The 24,382-nt window shown below is 52.9% G+C and overlaps 1 protein-coding gene across 2 annotated transcripts in view; it reads right to left on the bottom strand.

Annotated features, from left to right (window-relative positions):
• Positions 1 to 24,382, bottom strand: part of SEZ6L (seizure related 6 homolog like) — a 50,845-nt gene that overhangs the window by 19,701 nt on the left and 6,762 nt on the right. The gene's annotated exons all lie outside the window — the stretch shown is intronic.

Raw genomic sequence — 24,382 nt, forward strand, 5'->3', positions numbered from 1 at the left:
CACCAAAACACCACCTGCTTCTGTAAAGTCTCTCCTTAGGCAGCCACTAACCTTTTGTGTTGGGCAAAGCGATGGGCAGGGAGGAAAGAGTAATCAAAGCTGCACCGCCACCGCTTTGGCCAGGGAGTTTAATTGCATGAGGTACAGATTTATTCACCACCAACGGGTCTGATTGGGCTGTGATCCATGGTGTAAAATAAGCTGTAAGCAGTGCCGTGGCTCTGTGAAATGCTGCAGAGAGGCAGAGTGTCAACATTTTCCATGGAAACAGCAGTTGCCAGGGAAGGTGTTTAATGCACAGTACTTAAAGACTGTAATTCCAGCCCCCTCGGCTCCCCTGGGAGGGTTTGGAGTCCCTGAAACACGGGGTCTCTGCAAGTCCCCAGCCCTGCTGCTGGCCCAGGGCTGCCTGGGCATGTGCTCCCATTCGCGACTGCAAATGAAGGCATCGATCTGCTCGGAAAAGCAGTTCAAGCTGCTGCGATGTTCCCACAGGGGCAGCCGGGACATGTGCCTGCCACAGTGCCAGGTCTCTGTGGGATGGAGGACCAGAGCAGCAGCCAGGGTTTCTGTTCCAAGCAGATTCCAGCAAAGTGGGATAAACCTCTGGCTCAACCTGGGCAATTCATTGCAAGTAGTGTTAGAGATACTTTAAACAAAAGCACAGTGCCGGCGTTAAATTTGACTTGAATTTTGCATTTCAAATTCTACTAATTAAGGTAGGACCAGAATGAAAAGGAAGAAAGGAATTTTTGGATATGAAACCTGAAACACGGGGACACTGCTGGCTGATTGCTTTGGAGGAGTACAGTTCCCCCGGACTCCAACTGCTGTTTACATCACCCTGTGATTTTAATGCCTTTCAACTTCTGCTTCTGATGCCTTAGCATTAGTTTTGTGGCTGCACAGCCATCGAGTGCCATGCCGGGCAGGCCTCAGTGCAGCCTGGTGCAACAGTGTATTTACAAGGGCTCTGCTGGTACGGGATGCTTTAGCTCCTCAGCCCTAAGCACAGAAGTGTAATCTCATTGCAGCTAACTATGTGAGTGCTGGGGCAGAGCTGAGCAGAGAATGGGGAAGCAGGTGAGGATCAGTGAGCTGGCTTGGCTTTGCTCTGCAGCGTTGCCTGGGCTGGGGGAGCTGGCGCTCCTCTTGCCCTGTGTGGGCACATGCAGTCAGCCACCCTCCTCCCTACCCTGCCCAAGATTTTGCACAGAGGGCTCCTGACAGGGAAGAAAGTTGTAGAGGACCTTAAACCTGCCTCGGCGGTGACACCGCAGAGCACGGCTGCTTGTTATGCTGCTCATGATCCCCAGCCGCGCTGCAGCTCCCCCAGCGTGTTTGTGCCATCCAGCTGTGGCCTCTCATTACACATTTAAGTGCTGATCCTACAAACACTCAGGTACCCGCTCTGCTTTCTGCAGAGGTGTGCACTTGCTCAGAACTGACTTGCATGCATAACGCTCAGCCCCTGCATTGTTTGGATGTGCTGGATCAGGGGCTTTACAGGACTTGGGCTCATACGCTGTAAGGTGAAAACACCTGCCCAGATGGACCAGGGACTCGGACAGTGTCACTTCCACATGTACCAGCGAGAAAAGGGACCGACAGTGGCAATGGAGTGGCAGAGTCTGGCTTTGCATGTCCCAGTGATCCCTGCCAGCTCCCTTTATAACCAAGCAGTTATTCTTGCTGCAGCTTGTGCAAGGATAAGCAGTGGTCGCTGCTCCAAATGGTTGCTTTGCAGCAAAAGCAGCCCAGTGTCACCCTTGGGGAACACACTGAGGGACAGGGGACATCCTAGCTGCTAATGGGGCAGCTGCTGCCTACAGGGCAGGAGGGACAGGCACATGCAGCCTGTGCAGAGGGAAACAAGCAGCCTGCTGAAAGTTGACTTTGCTCCATCTTCTAGAAAATTGAAGCAGTTTCTGGCAAGAATTGAAGGTAAAGGAACACAACAGGGAAAGGCAAAAGCTGGGAGAGTTAGCCTGAAGGATGGAGCTTCCCGTATCTGCTTGTCCAAGGCTGGAGCTGTATTTTTGTCCAGGTCTGTGCAGTGGGTGTACTGCAGGAGCGTGGGAGCCTTCCCCTCGGCCACGGGTGGGCTTGCCTCTCCTCTTGCCGGGCTGTTCCAGGGCAGTGTCAGAGCTGCTCCTGCTCCTTGGTCCCAGAAAGCCCTTGCACATGCTGCTGTTACCCCGGCTGGTCCTTAGCCCCAGCTCCCTGGGGCAGCCGGTGCTGTGCCCATGCCCGCCCCAAGCCAGCAGTGGGTCAGCCAGCCCCAGCTACCGAGGGCTACCAGGCCTCTCCTGTTCGGTTTCCCCTGACTTAAAAAATTCTTTAATTAGCAGTGGTTCAGCAAATTCATTAGCTGATTCCCTTAGCACATTAAGAGGCATTTCACACATGTCATCCACAACCACGGGATTTGTGTCAGCTCTGAATAATCCCCCCTGGCTTCCCCCAAGGAGCGTGGGTGCCTCGTCATCCCCACCCACACTGCTGGTGGGGCAGCCCAGAAACCCCTACACCCTCTGCTTGTTTTTGAGTGTCTCTGTTTCCCTCTCCATCCTGGTCCTGGTCTGAGACTGGCCTCCATGGGCATCCTGCCACAGGGTGATGGAGGGAATCGGTCCCAAGGCAGTGCTAGTGTCAGCTCCTTCTGTGACAAGTTTTCCACGGTTCTCATGCGCTTTAGGCTTCGTCTCCCACCCCAAGCCTGGGATGGATGGCTGGCAGCTGCTCTCCCAGTGCCGCTGGTTTGGCCAAGGCTCAGCTCATTGGTTTTAGTGCTCTGCAGCAAAATGGTTTCTCCATTGCGGGAGAAGATGGGGCTGTCAGACAAGGAGGAGGCAGCACGGCCCTGGGAGGTGAGGGTGCTCACTGACCGCTGGGATGTGGTGGGACATGGTGGGACACTGGGCCCACAGTGGGACAGTCAGGGTGTTCCTGCAGGAACCTGAGACCTTAAAGCTGGTGTGTTACCAGAAACAGCAAAACAGCATCCTCAGGTTATTTGTCACATGAACTCTAATTCTTAACGGATGTTGCTGTTAAACCATATTTTATGCTTTCAGAAAGTTGACTAATTTCTTATTAGATCCTTTGCCAGTATGCATTTAAACGATTCTGTCCTTAACAAAGCATGAAATAAAACACTCTGTATAGTGAGTCTGTAATGAGATACTTAACATGCTTTAGTTTGTAAAGGGCAAATGTGTACTTCAGGGAAGCAAAGAATGCAGCCAGGCTGGAGCAGGGAGATGGAAGCACAGGGGGCCCCTGGCATCAGTGATTAATAAGGGCATATTTCACATTACCAGAAAGAGAATTGATTAACAATCTTAATTCCAGATTGCATTGCCACCCCCAAACCAGAGCTGTGCTCCAGCATGTCCCCGTGGTGTGGGCTGCCAGCTCTGCCTGCTGCCTCCCTGGTGCTGCCAGACCCTGGTCCCAGCCCATGCGCCTCGGTGCTGCCCCATGACCCTCCCGCCCTGGCACAGCCGCACGCCCCCTACTCGGCTGGCTTTCCTCTGCTCACTCGTGCCTGGTGCCTATCATGGGAAGGGATCCCCCAGCTCTGCCCTCCCAGCGGGGCACATGGAGTGGGTGTTGCTGCCCGCAGAGGTGAGCTCCCTTGCCCATGGCCTCTCCAGGGTGAGTAAGGCTTTAGGAAAAGCAAACAGCAGGAGAGGCAGAACTGAATATCCTCATCCTTAAGGAAGGATTGCAGTAGGTTTCCATATTTGATATTAGGATAAGGGTGGACTTTGGTAAGATACTTTCCATGCTGATCTGAATGCAAACAGCCGTCCTCCCACCTCCAGGGACTACAGGGTAAGCATGGGCAGAGATGAGGTTTGAAATTCCCCAAGCACCTTTCGCGCATTTCTATCCAGGAGCCAGCACAGGACCATGGGGGTCTGTGGCTCACACTCATCTCTGGAAGCTCTGCAGCCCTTCTCCACTCCCAGGAGCACAGCAGTGCAGCCCGCCCACCTAAATCCACTGGAGTGCTAAATAAGCCATTGGGGATTTGTGATCAATTCTGTAGATTTAATCTGAGTTGCTTTAGCAAAACTATTATTGTAATGGCAGGCAGGAAATGTCAGCACAGGTCGGTTGCTTGGGGAGCCTTCCTAGCCGGGCTCTCACCCTCTGCTGCCCACTGCCAGCACAAGCTGAGGCTGCTTAACGTCACCCAGTGCTGCAGGGTGCCCAAGCTCCCTGCCACCACCCCGGGCCCTGGCAGGCTGGGCTGGGGGTCAGGGCAGGCAGAGCAGGACCTGTCCTGGCGGCCAAAATCCAACCAGTTCTGCACAAGCAATCAGTCTAGAGACACTGAGCTGGTGGAAATGATTGCGTTTGACCTTGCTCTAATCTGCTAAACCAGCTCCAGAGGAAGTAAATGCTATCAAGATGTACAAGGGGTTTATCTTGTATCTTGATCAGGAGCATTCCTCAAGCAGTTTGAGACTAAAAAGGCTTCTCTAAATCCACAAAAGCCTCTGCAGGTGGCCCTGGAGCCCCTGCTTCCCCCCGGGCATGCCAGGGCACCCGGGGCACTGTGCTCTGCACAGCGGTGTTGGCACGGGTGGCTGCTCCTGCAAGATGGGACAGAAACGTCCAGGACAGTTTGGAGCACAAGTGACCTTAATGCAAAACGACAGCTCATCTTCAGGTCTATTCTGGGATCTGCCTAGATACCGGCGTGTAAACACCGAGGAAGGAAGCTCAGCTCTGGGGAGGACATCTCCAACCAGCTTTCACTCCCCCACAGTTTATACTTAGCCGCGGTCGGAAGCACTGGCTTCTCTGCAGGGCAGGGGTGCGGAGCACACCGTGCTGCGCATGGGATGGCTGACAGCAGGGATGCAGCCCCAGTCCCCTGGGCTGGGCTGATGGCACGGGGCTCTTGAGGGGTGGCAGGGCAGGCAGGGCAGAGAGGGGCAGGGGCTGCCAAAGCTGCTCCTCTTGCCCAGACCCAGCATTGACCTGGGTGCTTGCAGGGCACAAGCCACCTGCCCACCTCAGCAGCACTGTCAGCTGCTCACAGAGGGCCCCTGGCACAAAAAGCATCCTTAAATGTACATAGATGACTACAAATGCCTCTTTGAAACTTGCCATCAGCGTGAAAAAAACCAACGACCTCAAAGACCAACATACCTGTGCTCTGTGCTCTGTTACCCACACAATCCTTCTGCCCATATAAAGAACAACTAATTCTTAGGACAATATTTTTCAGGTGCAAACAGCCTTTTATTTTTTTGCCATGTAGGATAGTTTTCCCTTGCTTTTTTGAAGAATCTTGGTTTCCCACTACTCAGAAATAGATCTACTTACTGCTTGTGATCTGTGAGCATGGAGCAACAGATTCTGGGCTGTAGCTTGGAATTTGCTGTGATGGCCCAGGCACATTAACTGAGTGCAACATAATGTACTGAGCAAAAGAGTGAATGAGATTGCAAGGCCAGGCGAATGAAAGAACACTTAATTAAATGTGAGCTCAAGCTCTCCCCTTTGCCACAATTTCATCCACTATCAGCTCTTGTTCTCCATAAAAGTGAAAGAGGTTTTTCAGTTGTCCCTCTCAAAAAGCAGCTTGGCTGTGTGTTGCGCAGGGCAAGGGACACAGCGCTTTCAGGTGGCCGCAGTGCCAGCATTCCCATGTCCCCACAGAGGGGGGCCCGGCTGCACTCCTGGGCATGAGGCACCCCCAGACTCTGCCTTTAACACAGCACCAGCATAGCAGGAGATGACACTTCCAGCTACTGGACCTTGAATTTGCAAACAAAACCTGCACTGAAACCCACGGCACTGAAACCCACAGTGCTGTCAGACCTTCCTTGCCGGCAGCAGCTGCAGCTGCACCACTGCCTGTGCTGCTACCATGCCAGAGTCCCCCCCGTCCCCCCCCCCCAATCAAGGGACTTTCAATTCAGGGCACAGCAAAGAGCTTGTTCCAGCCCTGAAAGCCTTTGCAGAGGAGCAGGGGATGGGAAGCGCAGCACTCAAAGCACTAGAAGAAGCTGGCAGCAAAGCACGTTGCCTACACTGCCATGGTCCCTGCCCATGGTTGAGGCCCTGGGATGGCCCCAGGGATCCCCAGTTCCCCTGGAATGGACAGGCTGGCGTGGGGCTGTGCTGGGTCTGCAGGACAGGTGCCAGCATGGTGCTGCACTGGGGTTCGGGTGGGATCTTGGCTGCAGGATACCTGCAGCCTGAAGGGATGCTCAGCACAGGGCAGGAGCCACTGCCCATTAGCTGACCTCCTGGGGACAGTGCCTGCAGCAGCAGCCACCTCCTCAGAAACAACCCCATCAACTGTGATTTCTGCAACATCAGAGATCATCATCCACAGCCCCAGTGCTTCATCCTCATGACAGAGGGTCCCCAGGACTCCCACAGCCCCAGGTGGGGAGATGGGACTGTGTCCCATGGCCAGTGATGACAGACATGCACGTGCTTCTCCAGAGGTGCCATGGCTGGAGAGAGCTAGGCAAATCTGATTGCTGCTGGTATCTCAGCCAGAGGAGCTTAGAGGTATTAGGGAACTGCACATGCTTGATAAAAGGATGCTGAAATAATCACATAGCACTCATTTTGCTGCTGTGCTCCTGAAAGAGCTAAACCATGAGTAGCTGTATCGCTGGGTTCCCATTACTAATGCCGATGCTATCACTGCCTCGCTGTGAGCACACATTCCCAGGCTGCTGGAGGATGGCGGCTTGATTGCTCAAGTTCAGTAGTTACCGTCCTGAAGGTTTTAGCGATCTGATTATACCAGAAACCCTGAGAAGCTTATACGGATGCTATTAATGGCGGCATTCAGCCCCTGTGCTCTGCCTGTGTGACGGGTTTAGGCGGATTGACGGTGTGCCGGGACTGGCTAATCCTGCCCGGAGCTGCTTCTGCTGTGGACATCTCACCTGAGCCTTCCCTGAGAGCTGGGACAGATCCTGCAACCCCAGCACTCCAGCCTCTGCACACCCCTGGCCCCATGCCAGCTCTAGGGGTGCCCTGCTTTTGGGAACAAGCCCTCGTTAAGGGTCTGCCGGAGCAGCTGGCCCCACTCTGCAATAAAGCCAGCCCAGGTAGATAGGCTTGGTTTGTGCATAGGGTTTTCCGGGGTCAGGGCTGCAGGCTCAGCCTCTGCAGGGAGCTGCGAGGATTTCTCTGAGTTGGGGGTGCTGCTGCAGAGATCTGCCATACTATGCCATGCCCTCTGGGGTGGGCTGCTTTTGGCACAGCACCGCTTGCCCTGGCTGGGAACTGCCAGTGGGATGTGATGCCTGCCTGGGAGCAGGGAGGCATTGTGGTGCCTGGCTCCAGGGATGACCATGGAGACCACGAGCCCTTGTGTGTCTGCAAGGTCAGGCAGGTGAGGGGGGGGCTGGCCAGACTGTGGAGGGAGCTCTCTGAGAAGTGGGTGCCCGGGAATGGCACACAGCACTGCCCTGGTATGGAGAACCCACATTCAGGGATGCTCTGTGCCAGCAGAGCTACTTCTCCAAACCAGCTGGGGACATGCAATAAGCTTTCCTTTAAAATGATGCTGCCTTGATTTATTTTCAGAGTAGAGTTCAATTTTTTATTGTGTTCCCTGCCTTGAATGAGGTCCTCTGAAGGTTGAGATGGATGGCACGGCAGGGACCGAGGCAGCCGAGGAGAGGGGACTGAGCAGAGCGGTGAACCCCAGCAGATGGTTCATCTCTGCCTTGTCATAGGCTCCATTGGCAGGTGAAACGGGGCAATCAATAGTTATAATGAGCATAACTGCCTCCGCACGCTGGCTGGCACCTCTCGTGCGACGTGAAGGATGTGCTCTGGAGCAGAGGCTCTCTCTGTTCCTGGGCTCGGGTGAGCAAAATGCTGAGGCTGGGCAGGTCTGCCAGAGCCATGCCCTCCCTCGGCACAGAACTGGCTGAGCCCCAGGAGGCTGGGGTTCACCTCCCCCCCACACTGGGGCTCCACACATTGCAGCCCACCACCAAAGCTCCCACCAAAGCTGCTCCTGCAGCTGCGCCAATCCTGCCATTAAGGAAGGAGCCCGGCAGCCTCCACTGCAGCCCAGGCTGTTGTGATGCTGCAGCCACTTTGATTAGGCCAAACTTGTCTTCCTAAAGATAGAGGTTTCTTCTTCCCTCCTCGAAGCCTGCAGCGCATGCAGGCAGAAGGTGATCTGAAGCCAGTGACAGCATGCGAGCAGATGAAGGAGCAGGCTGAACGCCCGGAATTACCCATTACCACCAGATCGATGAAGGAGGGTTGGCAAGTGCTGCCGTTTACCCCAATGGGAGAAACCAGCTCCCGCGTGCTGGGGGGGATGCGAACCCTTGCGTAGGGCTGCTGCTCCTGCCACAGCGTGAGTGCCCGCAGGCAGCAGTGCCTGGTCAGGAGGGCTTGCTGTGTGCTGGCAGGCAGCAGGGCTGTGCGGGGCTGAGTCTGGCAGCAGAGGTGGTGCTGCCTGTCCCACTGCCCTCACTGTCCGGCTGGCGGCCATGCATGCAGAGCTCCTGCCCGCGCTCCCGCTGCCCTCCAGCCTGGCCCTCTGCATGCCGTGGCAGCACAGGCATGTGCGTGTTGCTAATTAAATCTGAAACTTCCTTCTGTGAGTTCACACAGGGCTGATCCAGATCTTGGATAAAAGAGGTGTGTTGAGGTTCTGTGATGCAACCCTGAGTTGATGGAGGGCTGTGTGGGTGGGAAGGGGCAGCGCAGGCCCCATGCATGTTGTGCTCGCCCAGGGCCTCTGTCCCACACTGGTCTCCAGCACACGCCAAATAAATTTCACAGTCAGGGAGAAAAATATAAAGGGTTTGAGTGTGAACCAAGGATCTGAAAAAAAGCAGGTAGCATCCATTAAAACACTCCAGCGTGATGGATTGGAAATGCTTTGGTTTGGTTTCAGATTTTAAAAGATTTTTGCCTTAAATCTTGAAAAGCAGAAAAACCTGAATCAAAACAGTCTCTCATTTTCAAAATGTCAAAAAAAGACTGATACAGCCTTGATGGCCACCTGTCTCCAAACAGATTTGAAACCTACTTTTTTCCTATGATTACAATTTCAGCAAATTAAGATTTTCAAATAGAAAAAAGTTTTCCTCAAGAGCATTCTGACAGTTTAACCGATAAGCAAATAAAATAGCAGCAATCTAATCATCATTCAGCCATCCATGGGGGGCCACAGATAAACGCAGCTAGAGCAGTATCTGCCCATTGTATTGGGCATTTCTGAGTCACTTTCCTGTATAAAGGTGATTTTGTGCCACCCAGAGCCAGCGAGGCAGGAGCGGGAAGGCTTGTGGATGGCTTCTATCCAAACGTTTCTATCCCAGTCAGAGAAAGCAGAAAATAACTCTCCCACGGTTTGGTGCCCAGTGCAGCACAAGGGATGCAGGAGGGGTGCCTGTCCCCACATCCTTCTGCCCTATGGGGATGACAGCCTGGGGGTGTGGGGAGCCCCAAGATTCCAGTGCTTGGTCCTGCTTGCCGGGAAGACATGGATGTTGCGCCTTCAAGGGCAGTAAGAGTATCCTGCAGTGATTCCCAGTGCTTGTGCAATGCAAGTGGCTCTTAAAAATAAGTGCTGGGGTGCTCTGGGGTACTGTGGGGCTCCACAGCTGGCTGCGGTGGATGGAGTCAGCCAGCCTGTCCTCACCGTAGCTGTTGTAAAGAGCAATTAATAGGCAGTTACTTCAGAAGAAGAGAGACGCCCAGGCTTTGCTCAGGTTTTTGCAGCAGAGGTCGAGGACCTTCAGGACCCATGTGCCTCCCATCTCTGTGGGCATCTGGGCATCATTCGTGTGCAGTCCTTGAGTAGTGCGTCTTCTGCAGCACAGGTTGTAACCAGCACCTTCCCTTGCTGATTTGATCCTGCCCTGGAGCTCAGGGCCATGCTGGGCTCAGACTGGGGACCTAGCTGGGCGCTGGGGCCCCCAGGGTGGGATGGGGTCAGGGCACTTTTCCTTCCATTTTCCTGAATTCCCTAATACCACAGAGACTCCTGTGGCTTTGGGGAGTTTCCAAACTGCTTTAAAATGCTGTTAAATTGGCCATGTGCAGGAGTTTATTTATGCTCATAGGACTGTGGTCTGAATATTTCATTTTAAAATTTACATCTGTGTCACTAGCAATGCTCAAATAAGGTTGCTATGGAAACCTTCATTACTGGGTGAGGATGCTGGTAGTGGTGCCCAGCCCAAGTAGCTGTGGCCATGGACTGGGCTCTCCTCCCTGCTGTCCACCTGGCCACTACTCCTGCACCCAGCAGCAAACCTGCCCTTGTCAGTAAAGGCAAACAAGGGGAAAGGCATTTCACTTGTGTCTGCTGCTCGTGGTCAGAGCAGGGCTTGGTGTGATGCTCAGGGACACCAGGCTGGGGCATGGTCCCTGGTGGCAGTAGATGCCCACGCCCATGCCCATGCTTGGCCCCAGCTTTGGGCTGAGATAGGCAGAAAACCCCCACAGACTGGCCTGGGTGAGGGGGTTTCTGGTCACAGGTGGAAGCCGTGGGTTTGGGCTCTGTGGCAGGCACTGCTTGCAGGTGGGGGTAATATTCCAAGAATGAAATGTTCTTTTAAAAACCTGCTTAAGTGATAAAGCAATACTGCCTGACTTTCTTTGCTCAGAAGCAAGGACATGGACAGGAACATGGGAATTAAACTTGCAAACCTCTCCCCCTCCCCATGCTCTGGAGAAGCTCGTAACTGCTGTAACGATCCACAGCAGCCTGACAGATGCCTGGAAATTACACACTTCTCCAAGCTACGAGGAAAATGGATTTTCCTCCCCAGTGCTGCTTCACAGAGCTGGAATCAATGAGACTTTGACTCTCAGGCATTTGTGTGGGGACCTGCCGACGCTCCCCCTAGCTCCCAGAGCTGCTGCCTGTGGATCCCCATGTCCCCATGATGCCCCAGCCCTGCTGTGCCCTGAGAACCAGTGCCCCAGCACCTCTCACCCCCCAGTATCACCACCAGCACTGAGCAGCCCTGACAGACCCTTCACATCCCCAGGTCCCTGGGGATGAACCCAGCCCATGCTGGGAGATGCCCAGCTCCTTCCCAAGGGGATGCAAGTGCCCACGAGCTGGGTCACTGCTCCACTGCAGGAGAAGCAGCGGCAGCAGCTAACGAGGAAGAGGAATTAAAGAGGCTCATCCAATTATGGAGGAATCAAGAGATTTACAGCATGGAAATGATATGACTGTCGCGTGCTGACTTGTCCTGGCTTGGTACCACTGCTTCTGCCTCCTCAGCTGATGGGTGTGATTAATTATCCTGATATTTCAGCAGAGATACACAGGCTGGTGGGGACCAAGGAGCAGGGGAGCAAAGCCATTAGAGACAGCAGTACTTTGATGCAGTGTTCATTTGAGTTCACTGCAGTTTTTTGTAATATCAAATGTAAGAAAGACATGGTGTCTGCCTTGTTACGGGCGGATAGGCCTGTCTGAAACAAATTAACAGGGTGGTTTCAAGGAGTAATTCTTTTTTTTTTTTTTTTTTTTTTTTTGAAGGCTGAGCCTCACTAGGTGCAAATAGAAAGATTCTCATAGCATTTTTCAGCCTCCCTGGTAAATCACTGATGCCAAACCTCTGACCTTGGCCAGATGCACCCCCAGGCTGGCCCCAGCCAGCACCAAACATAGACACTCCGGGGCAGGGGAGACCTGCCATGTCCCGGCAGCTGTCCCTGCTCTGGAGGGGTTCATCAAGAGGACAAAGCAGTGAAGGCAAATCGATCCTATGGCTCTTCTGGGCTCAGTGGTCCCAATGCTCATTCCTTAGGGCTTGCCCAGGGAGAGGAATTGAGTATTTTGGCAGCTTTTCAGGATACAAATTGAACTGGGGGAAGAGAAGCTCCTTTTTCAACTAATCATCCAGCCTAGTCGTCTATATCAGGATATAAAATTAAATGGGTTCCTAAAGAGAGAGTATATTTAGATACAAAAAGCCCATTCTAGTCAGCTATCTGAGACTGAAATAATTAATCTCCCATCACTGTTAAGATGCAGCGAAGCAGGTCTTGAGAAGTGAGTGCTGCGATTAACTCTTTGGGAGAGGGTCAGCCCTGTGAAATGCAACTCATGCTTTGCTCTTTCCTAAATGGCTCATCTCTCACAATGCCATTGGGGGCTCCTGCCTGCTCCTGCCCTGGCTGGGCTGTGCTTGGCTTTGCCCATGCCATGCCAGTGCCTCTCGATGCCTGTGCTGCATGAGCTGATGCATTGGCAGGGCTGCTGTGCCCTGTTGCTGCCTCTTGGGTGATGGAGGGGATGCAGGAGCCCCTGCAGGGATGCAGGAGCTCCAGCAGGGATGCAGCCTGGGTTTCAGCAGCTTTACTGTAGGTGGGATGTTACTCACAAGGAGTGAGCAAGCAGCCTTCAGCACCTGCAGCCCTGGCTACAGTGCTGTGGCTGGGATGCCCCTGGTCTCCTGGCAGGCTGGACAGGCTGGTACGCCATGGCCAGAAGGGCTTTGCCCCTGAGAGCTCCTCTTCCTGATGTACTGATGTCCCCAAGCACCAGGAGCATCTCTTGCCATGCCAACTGGGGGCTCTGCAGGAGCACCACAGGCTCCAAATTGCATCCCTTGATCTTAAACACCTCTGCTGCTGGGCTGCAGCCCAGCAGGGCACCACACTTGTGTCCCTGCCTACCCTACCTTGTCCAAGACACACACCAGGCCAGGGGGACAGCCTGGGCATCCCACCAGGCACACCAGAGCCACCAAAGCTATCACCCACTGAGTTTAGCTAAAAATCTCTGCACTTGGGGACAGCTGGGAAACAATTGCAAGATACAAAGCCGTAAAACATCTGGGGAGACAAAGTTTAGTCTAATTATAATGGATGACTATTTCTCTACCTGACTATAAATCATTCATGCTCTCACTTCCAGGCAGTCACATTCATGGACTACCTGACTGTTCAAAACCTCCTTCTGTTGTTCTACCTGTCTGGAGTGTGTTCACAGCTTGGTTTGATATGATTCCCATTCCAGAACAGGAAATATGAGATGACAATATAACGTTAGAGATCCAAGTGACCAGAACAGCCCCATGCTTGTGCTGCAGCATCACTGCCCTGAACTATCTCGGCTGGGGGAAGCCAGAGGATTCAGTTTCTGCCTGAGCTAATAGCACTGCTTCTGCATTGACTGCAAAGCATGGGGTAGACCTGAGCTGCCTTTTGACAAATCTGTTTGGCAAAGCTTTACATTTCTTTTGCGAGATGTAACAGGAATCACAGTGTGGCTCTAGTCCAAGCTCCTAAGAGATGAGCAGATACAAGCAGCCTCTTCAGGGTCTGATCACTGCCTGTGCCATAGCAGCCAGGGAGGGTCCAGCTGGCACCACTGCTGTCCATGGCTGCTCTCCTCTCGTGGGTTTTTCGGTGGTACCCCAAAAGCATAGAGGGGTTCTTTTTAGGACCCCAAAATATGCCGTGGAGTGTCTCTGGGTAGGATTTGAAGGCCACCGGGTCCTGGATATCTTCCTGGGGTGTGGAGGTGCCTCAGAGCCATGAGGGCAGTGCCGGTGAAGCCTGGCACTGCGGTACATGGTACTTTCTGCTCACTGGGCTTTTCCCACTGCGGGGATGCAGCACCTGGCGATCGCACCATGCGCTGGGGAGAGGCGGGCAGAGCTAGCGATGCTCAGGGTGAGGGAAGGGGGACAGGGCTGGGTATTCCTTGTACCCCAGGCTGTGCCTTCATCCCCCCCACCCCCAAGCCCCTGTGCACGGCCCGTTTCTCCCTCCCTGGGGACTAAGTGGAGTTTCAGCTCCGCCTGCTTAGTCGGTTTGCCAGGCCAGGCACTGGGGTCATGTCCCACTGATGCTTGCAGCCCACATCTCCCCAAGGAACTGCCCTGAGAAACTTTTTTCCAAGCAATGCTTTTCTTTGCATTTTCTCCCCTTGTGGCGCCTATGCAGAAACCTGCCCGTCTGCTGCCTGCTACTGCATAGTGCCCTTGAAAAGACCCCTGTTGTACTCCTCTGAAATTATGTAGCTCTGGCGTCTAATGATTCCTGACAGATTGCGAACATTCCTGCTGCTAGCAATCAGGAAGGCAGGAAAAGTGTTGGGTTACTGATGTTTGTGGTTATTACAGTTATTGGACTCCATTGATTACAGGGACGGTCTGTGCCGTGGAGGCTGTTAGTAACTAGGGCAAAGCCCGGTGCTCCCCTTTCCCACGCTGCAGCCCGGTGTGCCCCGGTGGAGCGGAGTGATCACAGCTCGACACCACACGTGGCCAAGGGACAGGACACGCTCTGCTCCCAAACACCATTTAACAGCCCAGAACACCGCCAGGCAAATGTGATGCAGTTTATTGGGCAGTCACCTCTTCCATTACTTAGTATTTTCTCTCTAAAGAAAGTAATAAACTGCACTTCAGCTGCCAGATCCTCATTATGTCAAAACAATTTCGGGTTTGGCAGCACGGCAGCTCCCCATGTCAGTGGCACAGCCAGCTGCTCAGCACCATATAGGAGACACAGCACCCAGCATGTCACTGTGCATCCAGCCTTGCCATGCTGCAGGATGCACCAGTGCACTGGCTAGCTTTTTCAAAAATTAACCTGTTTTCAGACAAGAAGAAATATAAATTTCTTCTTGACTGAAGAAATATAAAATTCTATTTAATTATTTTTTTTTTTAATTTTTCCTAGTAAAATGGAGTCATTCTGCCAGGAGCAGAGCAGTAGCTTGGGGCTGGCACAGCTTTTGCCACCCTGCACTGCCCTGGAACCTGGGATGGGTGCACAGCCCAGCCTGGGTCCATCACTGCAGGGCAGCTGGGCTGCTGCTGGTGCTCCTCTCAGTTCTTGCTTTATTTCCAGTGACTCTGTTTTTTATATAATTAATTGTCAGCTGTATCAGTCATCAGTGATTTGTGTTTTAAAGATGGTCTGGCAGAACTAATTCCATTTCTGCACTGTGCTATGCTGGATGATGATAACCTATGTAGAGCTTCTTCCACCAAGCCCAATGACAAGCCGCTGCACTTTATTTTAATTAATACATATAGCAAATTTATTTTCATTAGTCATCAAGATGTCATGAGAGAATCATGGTTCTCCTGCACAGGAAGCAGCATCGGTGCCTTCACTCCCAGGGTAGGGTGCAGCCCCCACCCCTGCCCGGCTCCAGCCACCTCTGCATCCCTCTGCACCCGCATGCACCCATACTGGACCGGCTGGGCAGAGAGTTTCCTACCAGCTGGGTTTTGGTGGCATGACCCATTGGACCCTGAAAAAAAGCTAATTTAGCCATGCTGCCCTATGACAGCATCCACCAGGGTAGGGGGTGCAGTGACTGTGGGGTGAGAGCTGAATGCAGGGCCACGCAGTGAATTCCAAGACAAAGCCTCCCTCGGGTCCCTCCTCCCTCCAGTGCAGGAGGACATGCAATTATAAGGTACGTTGGTAATTTCTGAAATTTAGAACAATTAAGCTGGCTCCCTGGTATTTCTGACGAAAGCAGACCCTTGTTCCCTGAGGAAGTAACTGCCTTCCTTGACCTCTGCTCTATTATTCCATTTGATTGATCTTAATTATATCAGAAAGGATAATGATAGGCTTTGTGGGGGTGCAAGTACATTGGGAACAAAGACGACAGGCTCTTTATTGAGAGCACACAAGGGCTGCTCGGGCAGCAACGGCAGGCACAGCCACTGCACCCAGCGAACAAGCCTGACAAGCTGCAGGGCACCCAGTCCTCTGCTCCCAGTGCTGCTTCCAGGGCATCACCAATGCCCAGGAAACCCCCGTATTCCCCTGAAACAGAGAAGCAGAAAGCTAAATGTGTGTCATAAGCAAGCAAAGAGGATGTGGCAAAGAGGCCCCAGCTGAACCATGGCAGGCAGCAGAGAACACATGTCTGCCTCTCCCGTCGTGTCTCACCGCAGATGCTCGCTGTAGGTGCTCTCCTGTGCCACCCACATCAGGGTGTCCTGCCCTGCATGGAGGTGCCTCACCCTCCCCTGTGCCCACGCAGAGGCTCTAGCTCGGTCCCGCCAGGCTCAGGGCACTCTCATCTTGCCCTCCCCGTCCCAGGTGGGACACACTGAGCACCCCCACCATGCTTCACCATAGGAGCTGGTACAGGATACCGACGAGTGATGTGGAAACACATCTCCCTTTTAAGGAGCTGGGCAATATCACCTTCCCCCACTCCCCAGAATTCCTTAAACAGAAAAATCAGAAAACACAAATATGTAAATGATTGCCTGTTTTGTTCATTAACCACAGATGGATTGAGTTAAATGAGAAAGCCCTTAAATGCCAGCCCTTGAGGCCTGTTTTTAGCACCAGCCCTGTCTCGGGGTGGGTGTGCTGGGAAGCAGGGCTGGACCTGCTGTGCTGCTGGTGCATCAGGCTCTCCTCAGGGGCAGCTCTTCAATTTCCAGTCTTTCTCCTCCCATCAAAGCGGCTTTGGCAGCGTGTGCCACCGCAGCGGCTGCTGCTCCGGCTCGGCTCAGGGAGCAGCGGCACTCTACAAGCCTCTCCAGAAGAGCTTTGATATTTGAATCAGGGTGCAGAGAGGGGGCTTTGTCAGATGTTCCTCATATATTCTTGTAAAACATGCATGTCACATCACTGGTGCCTGTGCGTGTTTCCTGGCTATATTATTATTTTTGACATACCCTGCTGATTGGGAAATGCAGTGAGAAAGTACCTGGCACTGTTCTTCCCAGCAGGTAACGAATCAGCAAATTATAAAAACCAGTGTGTCATGCAAGTTGGATAAGTTTTTTTCTACTGCTGCTATTGTTTATGTTCCTACCAGTTAATTGTAATTTTTAACATACTTCTGATAGCAGTGCAGTATGATTAAAATAGGCACATCTGGGAAATAAATCTGTTTTTAAGGATTGCCTTTTTTATGTGCAATATTAAATGCTCAGGGAAGGACCAGCTGCTGCTGAAGGGGACCTGGACCGACCACACGTGGGGATGGTCCCCCCCAGGTCCCGCTCCGAGCTGGCAGGGGGGGAGGGCAGCAGCCTACAAGGTGCAGCAGAGCCCGTAGCAGTTTCTGGAGCAGCGGCTGGAGTCGGGAGGCCCAGGGTTAGGGCTGTTTGCTCATTAGAAACACGACAGCTAATTGCATGGGAATGGGAAGAGCAGCAGCAGCAAGTTTAACGTAAACTTATATGTATTTTTCCATCAGAGAATGCTCTGGCCTGTAACTGGGAATGGTGCTGGGAGTCTTAGGAAGGAATTTTTCAGAGCCGAATGCTTTTTTCAGAGTTGAATCTAATGCTAGGCTCATAGCCCGGACTTTAAGTGGGCTGTTACCTTTGCTATTTGTTCGGGCTTCTTGTTTTGATGAAAGATGCAACGCTGTATAATTTAAGAAAGACTTTACTTGTGAGGCTGACTTGATGCATGTGGAATGGAAATGTGGAAAAATACAGCCTTTGCCTATGGAAGCTCGCTTGGATAATCTGAGTCACTCAAGGAGACGTTATTTGCCATGACTCAATTCAATTTGTGCGGTTGGGTGACAATGTACCAATGAGCAATAATGAGTTGCAGTCGCCCTGCGCTGCATCCCGTCGGCAGAGCTGGGCAGTTTGCACCATGGAGCATCTCCCCATTGTGTTTCACCAGCAGCCATTCCCCTGGCAGCGCCCGACTGATGGATGCTGCCTGCAGCCCAGCACCGCCCTCTTCTCATTGGCATGCCTGCGTTTCTGCTGCATTGGTTTTATCTTCTTGGTTTGCAAGCGCTGGCTCTTTACGGCATGGGTGGCCAGCATGGCAATTCTGAGGCTGCAAACAGCCAATCTTGCTGATTCCTGAGGCTGGCACAATTTTTCTGGATCCAGCCGCAATGCTGAGGCACATGCGGTGCCTGAGCCTGCAGGAAATGTTGAATGTCTGCTGGGTGAGCAGAGCGAGCTGTTGGTTCTGCCTTAGCTTGGCTCCCAGGGAACCAGTCGGATGCAGGTGGCTGCTGTGGCAATGGAGCAGCAGCGATGCCATGGTCAGAGCAGGTGAGGTGCATGCATGCCTCTGCCTGTGGTGCAGGCTGGTGGGCACACAGAGCCTTGACACCGCTGCTCCATGCAAGTTTTGGGCCTATACAAGAGCAGCAAAAGTCTGTAGAAGACAGGAGCAGATGCTGACATGCAGCAGAGCCATTCAGGTCGTGTTGGATGGGTCTTTGCGAGGAGGTGTGGTGGCTTCTGGCTGGGACTGCAGCTGCAACAATGCTGGCAAGCAGCTGGGTTGCTGGTGGTGCAGTTTGCCTGTCACTGCAGACTCTAGATAAGCCCCAGTAGAGGAATGGAAAATGCTTTTAGATGTCTATGTAAAAGGCATTTTGCAGTGGAAAAACTACAAAGACTTGCCTCTGGGGGAGCAGGCTGATCCTCCCCTGTGTCACTGTCAGGAGAGCATTAGGCTGCAGCTGCAAGGGCTCTTGTTTTGCTGCACCCTTCCCTCCCTACCTTTCCTAATGAATTCCAAAAAAGCCTCAATGCGTTCCTAAATGGGAACGCAGCCTGTGTCCTTCACAGTCATCTACACAACAAAGACAGCCATTTCACCGCTGGCAGGCATGGGCTCCTCTGTGTACTGGAAACAAAAGCTGAAAAGAAGCCTTTATATTTTTTGATTAGATAGCTTGAAAAGTTTGCTTTTACTTAAAATTGCCTCACTGATTTCATCTACGTGTCAGCTCTAAACCCCTTATGGGAGAGCAGCCCCAGCTCCTGGCAGAGGCGGTAGCCGCACGCATCCTGTGGTTGGAAGGGCACAGGAGAAGGAATCCTCATACCTTCAGGGTGCTGTGCTGGGTTTGGAGAGCAAAAGCTGTTTTCCCTCCTTACCCAAGGAGCAGTGCCACTGCCCAGCAAATGCCAGAGGAGAGCAGGGCTGCTGCCCACCTGGGAGCCAGGCAGGGGCCATGGGCACCTGGAGCATCCCACCCAGCCCGAGAAGACCCCTGACCCCTGCACCTCTCCAGGCACAAATGGCCCCAGACACTGCTGGTTACTGCCCCAAAGCCAAAGCCACCCACCAGCACCATCCAACCCTGGCAGCACAGGCAGACTCATGCCCCCCATGACACGTGGGCTCCAATGCTGCTCCAAGCAGTGGGTGTGGAGAAACTAAATTATTATTATTATTATTTTTTAAGAATGAATGAGGAAGAGAGATTAGTGGGGAAGTTTTCTTTTGGGGAAATTCTGGCACAAACACTAGCTGAAATATTTCAACACAGGCTGGGGACTGAGTCTTGGATAAAAATAAAGTGAGAGGCGGCAGCACCTTCCCAATGACATTAGTTCCATTCATCTCCCCAATGATGCTGCAGCCGTTTCACTGGCAGTGTACAAAGGCATTAGAAGTTACATTTTCTTTCACTATTTCTCAAATATATCTATGCTGGGAGATGTTTGTGGAGGTACATTGTGTGCCTCAGGCAGAGGATTAATTCTAAACTGTCACCTCGCTTTTTGATGGGTTTGTAAATTCTGCTCTGTTGATTTGTACTCTCAGTAAATTGATAAAATCCTCTTTCCGAAACCTAATACACCATTTAGAGCTCACCAGGGTTTTAGACCTCATTGGCTCACATATTTATGTAAATATAGTGTCCAACAGCAATTTAAAAACTGCTGCACGAATAAGCTGGATGGATGATATGGGGTGAAGGGAACCAAGTTGTCTGATGGGGGCTGTGTGCTCTGGAAAACAGGTTTTCCACATCTCAGGGTGCTGGGTTTTGGGACAGCTTTGCAGGTGGTAGCTGCATTGGGAAGCATTACCCCAGGATCTGTTCCCTCTGCACCAGAGGTGACTGCCGTGACAGTGCTGGGAATAGTCTGACATCTGTAAGGATGCTCTTGGTGCTGGAGCACAGCATTGCATCCTGCCCCAGGCCAGCCTGGGTACCAGGGTGGCAGAGCTATGCACCCCCCCCAACCCCACTAACAACAAAGCAGCACTTGCATCGTGTTTTTAATGTTGCTAGCATCATCTACCTTTCTTTTTTAAAATCCTTCCCTCCTTTGTGCAGTGGGGTAAAGGTGTGTCCAAGCAGGCATCTGCTAAGCTGTATTTGCAGAGTTCCTCGTTGTGGGTGGGGATGCTGCGGGTGTGCTGGGAGCACTGGGAGGCTGTTAGGGCTCATGCAAAAGTAGTCTTTCATTTTAGGGACTTGGTATCTTTGCAAACGGAAGTTTAGGACTGTTAGGAACAGCCTGATTTTTTTACTGAAATTGCATTTAAATCATCATCAGAAAATGCAAGCCCCATTCCTTCCTATCATCATGCAGCCCCATTGTCAGGGAAAGAGCTGCAGGGCTGCAGGGAGGCGGTGGAGGGGATATCAGAAGTGATGTTGTTTGGTATTGTCCCCCAGCCACCAATCTACCCGAGATGAAGGATGTCATCCACAAAATGTTGACATGCTCCATTAATCCACCCTAAAAAGTCAGATGGAGATTCTCTCTTGAATTCTAAGTATTTTCAGCTGTTCTGACTAACTCTGAAATCACCCCGAATTGACCAGTTTCCAGAACATTCCCTCACTCACTCCACATTATTCCTCTTCCATTAGTGCCTGGGTGCTTGGACTAATCTAATATCTTCATCAGTTTAGTGCTTTGCTCACAGAACTACACCAAGCCCAACAGCAACCGCCACAAGATCTCACGGGACACCCCTCCATCCCTGCTCCTTCCCTGCCCGCAGGGGACCAGCAGCAGAACTGCTCCCACCGGCACCCCCCAGCCCACTCCTGCCTGCTCTGCCCCAGCTCTCCATGGCAGTGCCAGGTCCCCATGGTAGTTCCCTTGCTGATGGGCTGAAGCATGTCATTGAAACTACCCCAGCAGCCCTGGGGACCGTGTTTGCTGTCCCTTCTCTGGGGTCTCGCCTGCAGAGCTGCCTCTCCTAAGCATGACTGCTGGTGCCCTGGTTCCTTGCTTTGGCACATAAGGCACAAGTGTGCAAGACAGTGAGACGGACAGAGATGTAAAAATCTTTTGCCAAGCGGATTACACAGCTCTGGGATCAGTCCCACAGATGTTCCTTCTGTTGCGCTTAAATTTTTGGATGCCTTTGCATTTTGGCACCAAATTTCCTTCCCAGACTAAAGCTTTGCACTTGGAATCACACCTTCAGAGCTGGGTTTAGTGGCCAGGCTTCTCATACATTCCCTCCCCGCTGCCAGGAGCTTAAGGCTTTTGGTTGCATCAAGTTTCCTTGTACCTTCCCGCTGCATCCACCTGTCCTGGGGTGCTGATGCCCTTTTCCTTTCTGCACTCCCCACCCCTGCCAGAGGGGATACAGAGCCAAGGCCCTGGCCCTGCCCTTGGGGAGCTGCTTGGGTTCTGCAGTGGTTGAACACCTTCTACTGCAAGCGATGGGATCCTGGGGTTGGGAAAAGGGAGAAAGTTCTGGACAAATCTGTGCTTGTCCCTGCACAACACAGACCTGGGGAATCCAGGCAGAGCTTCCTTGCTTTGCTTCAGGAAAGCTCCAGGTCAGCCAGCACTCAGGTCCCTTCTGGTCAGCTGCTATTCTGGCCTCTCCTCAGGGAAACAAAAAGGAGGAGAAAAGGGAAAAATAAAAGAGGTGGCAAGCTGGGGCTGTGCTCTCTGCCCACACTGTGAGCGTGTCAGCCTCAGCTGCACCAGAGCCATGAATTTTAGCAAGCAAAAGAAGGAACAGAGGGGAAAGCAGCTTCTCAGCGCCCCGGGAACACAGTCCCCAGCCCAAGCCCAGGGAGGCCCCCAGTCAGGGACAGCATTACCTCTGTGTGCCTGCGGCCCTGAGCACCCCAGCCATCACGGGGACAGAGCACTGCAGCAGACAGTCCCCTGTGCCACGGGGCTGTCACCCCCCTCCACCCCTGCATCTGGCCAGCCTGGGGTGATGCCCACACAGGGGGACTGCGGGGCTAAATCTGGGCTCCCCCAGCTCGCTCCCCCGGCAGCTCTGGCTGCAGACAAGGACTGGGCCACTCAGCTGCATCCCTGCTTTTACAAATCAGTGCAACTCCAGCAGCTTTAATGGCATGATGCTGAAACACAGCAACACGCTTCAAAGGGTTTGTTATTCCACATCCATGTCATGTAAGAAAGATATTGGGCCAGAAATAGTGTCTTCTCGAAAGCACAGAAGGAGCACTCTCTCTCTGTGCCAGCTGCAGCCCCTAATTTTTAAAGTTCCTGGCAGTTCCTTGCTGATCACCTGCCCCCTCATTTGTCGGGGGGGGGGGGGGGGCCTGGGCCTGCCAGAGGGTGCCAAGCTGCATCAGGACACAGGCATCAGCTGTGACTGCTCACACATCCCTCCAGCCATAGGGACCACGGCTGTAGATTCAAGTCAAAGATAAGCAATGCTTGTACTTGCTTATACAGCCTATGCCATAGGCTCTGCTAGAAATCCACAGTGCTTTACTCTCCCTTATAACAAATTAGTCTTCTTTCCTCCAGCTGTTTCCCGGCTTTGCCTCTTCCATCCCAGGCTCCAGCCAGCTCTTCCAGCTGCCCAGCTCTGTGGATCTCCTCTGATTTCTGAAATCCTTATGGATGAAGTCTGAGAGATAAGAGAGCTGAGTGACAAGGGGGTCACTGCAAGTATCAGAAGTTCATTTATTCCCCTTCATCTTCCCAGTGGTGCAGTTGCTGTAGCAATTGTGCCTGAGATGTGGTGGGTTGACCCTGGCTGGATGCCAGGTTCCCACCAAAGCCACATTAGCATTCCCCTCTTCAGCTGGACAGGGGAGAGAAAGTACAACAAAAAGCTCATAGAGATAAGGACAGGGAGAGATCACTCACCAATTACTGTCACAGGCAAAGCAGCGTTGACTTGGGGAAATTAGTGTGATTTATTACCAATGAAACCAGAGTAGGATAATGAGAAATAAACCCAAATCTTAAAAACTTCAAAAAAGTCCTTCTTCTTGGGCTCAACGTCATTCCTGAATTCTCTCCCTCCTCCCTGCCAGTGGTGCAGGGGGATGGGCAATAGGGGCTGCAGTCAGTTCATCACATGTTGTCTCTGCCACTCCTTCCTCCTCACACTCTTCTCCTGCCCCAGCATGGGGTCACTCCCACGGGAGAGAGTTCTCCATGAACTTTTCCAACATGAGTCCTTTCCAGAGGCTACAGTTCTTCACACACCGTTCCAGTGTGAATCCCTCCCATGGGATGCAATCCTTCAGGCACAGCTGGCTCCAGCACGGGTCCCTGCGGGGCCCCAAGCCCTGCCAGCAGCCCTGGGCTCCTCTCCAGGGGGCCATAGATGCCTCCAGGAGATGGTCCAGTGGGGGCTGCTGTTGGGTCACAGCCTCATTTGGGCACCCCCCTGCCCCAGCGTGGGGTCCTGCCCGGGCTGCAGGGGGTGGGGACCTGCTCCCTGTGGGCTCTGTGGGCTGGAGGCACAAGCTGCCTCACCGTGGGCTTCCCCTGGGCTGCTGGGGAGTCTCTGCTCTGGTGCTGGGAGCCCCTGCTGCCCCTCCTGCTCTCCTGCTGCCTGCAGGGCTGCTGCTCTCACATATTCCCACTCCTCTCTCCAGCTGAAGTTGCTGTTGTGCCATTTTTTCCTCCTTTCTTAGATACTTCATCCCAGAGGCACTGCCACCATGGCTGATGGGCTCAGCCTTGGCCAGCGGCGGGTCCAGCCAAGTGCCAGCTGGCGTGGGCTCCATTGGGCATAGGGGAAGATTCTGGCAGCTTCTCACAAAAGCCGCCCCTGTAGCCCTAAAACTACAAAACCTTGCCATGCAAACCCAGTAGAGGGGGATGGCAGTGGGCAAGCAGCTCGTCCTGCCTGAGCAGCTCCATTTTCTTTGGGAGAGCTGCTGGGAAGCCTGGGCTCAGGGCTAGGGTGCAGAAGCACACCGAATGAGCATCCATCTGTCCCGGGCTTTCCTCTCCTGCCAGGGCAAGGCTGCAGCAGACAGATCTTCACCGGAGCAGGATGTGGATAGAGCAGACCAGCCCCACGGGACTGTGCAAGAACATCCTGAACAACTTGTCTGTTAACAAGCTGTGAAACAAGGCAGACAGACAGGCAGCTGGTGGCCTGTCCTCTGAAATGAAGGACACCTTCCCTTAGCAACACAGCAGAAAGGGGCTGCTGTCTGCAAAGCAGTTCTCCTTCACTTCATCCTGGCTTATGCAGACTGCGGTGCCCCGACACCGAGTTAGGTGCAGGGCTGCAGTGAGAGCAGTTGAAGCACCTGTATCACACAAGTCACCTCCCTGCATCTGATCTAGGCATCACCCACGTGCACATCAGCTTGAAAAATTATGTTGTGAAGCAGGTCATTTTGGGAAGGGCTCTGGAAAGCCAGTTACGAGCAGCAGCTGAACCACAGCAACCTGAGTCAGAGTGATGCCAA

This window comes from Falco peregrinus, chromosome 2 (genome assembly GCF_023634155.1).
Source record: "Falco peregrinus isolate bFalPer1 chromosome 2, bFalPer1.pri, whole genome shotgun sequence".
Classification (NCBI taxonomy): Eukaryota; Metazoa; Chordata; class Aves; order Falconiformes; family Falconidae; genus Falco; species Falco peregrinus.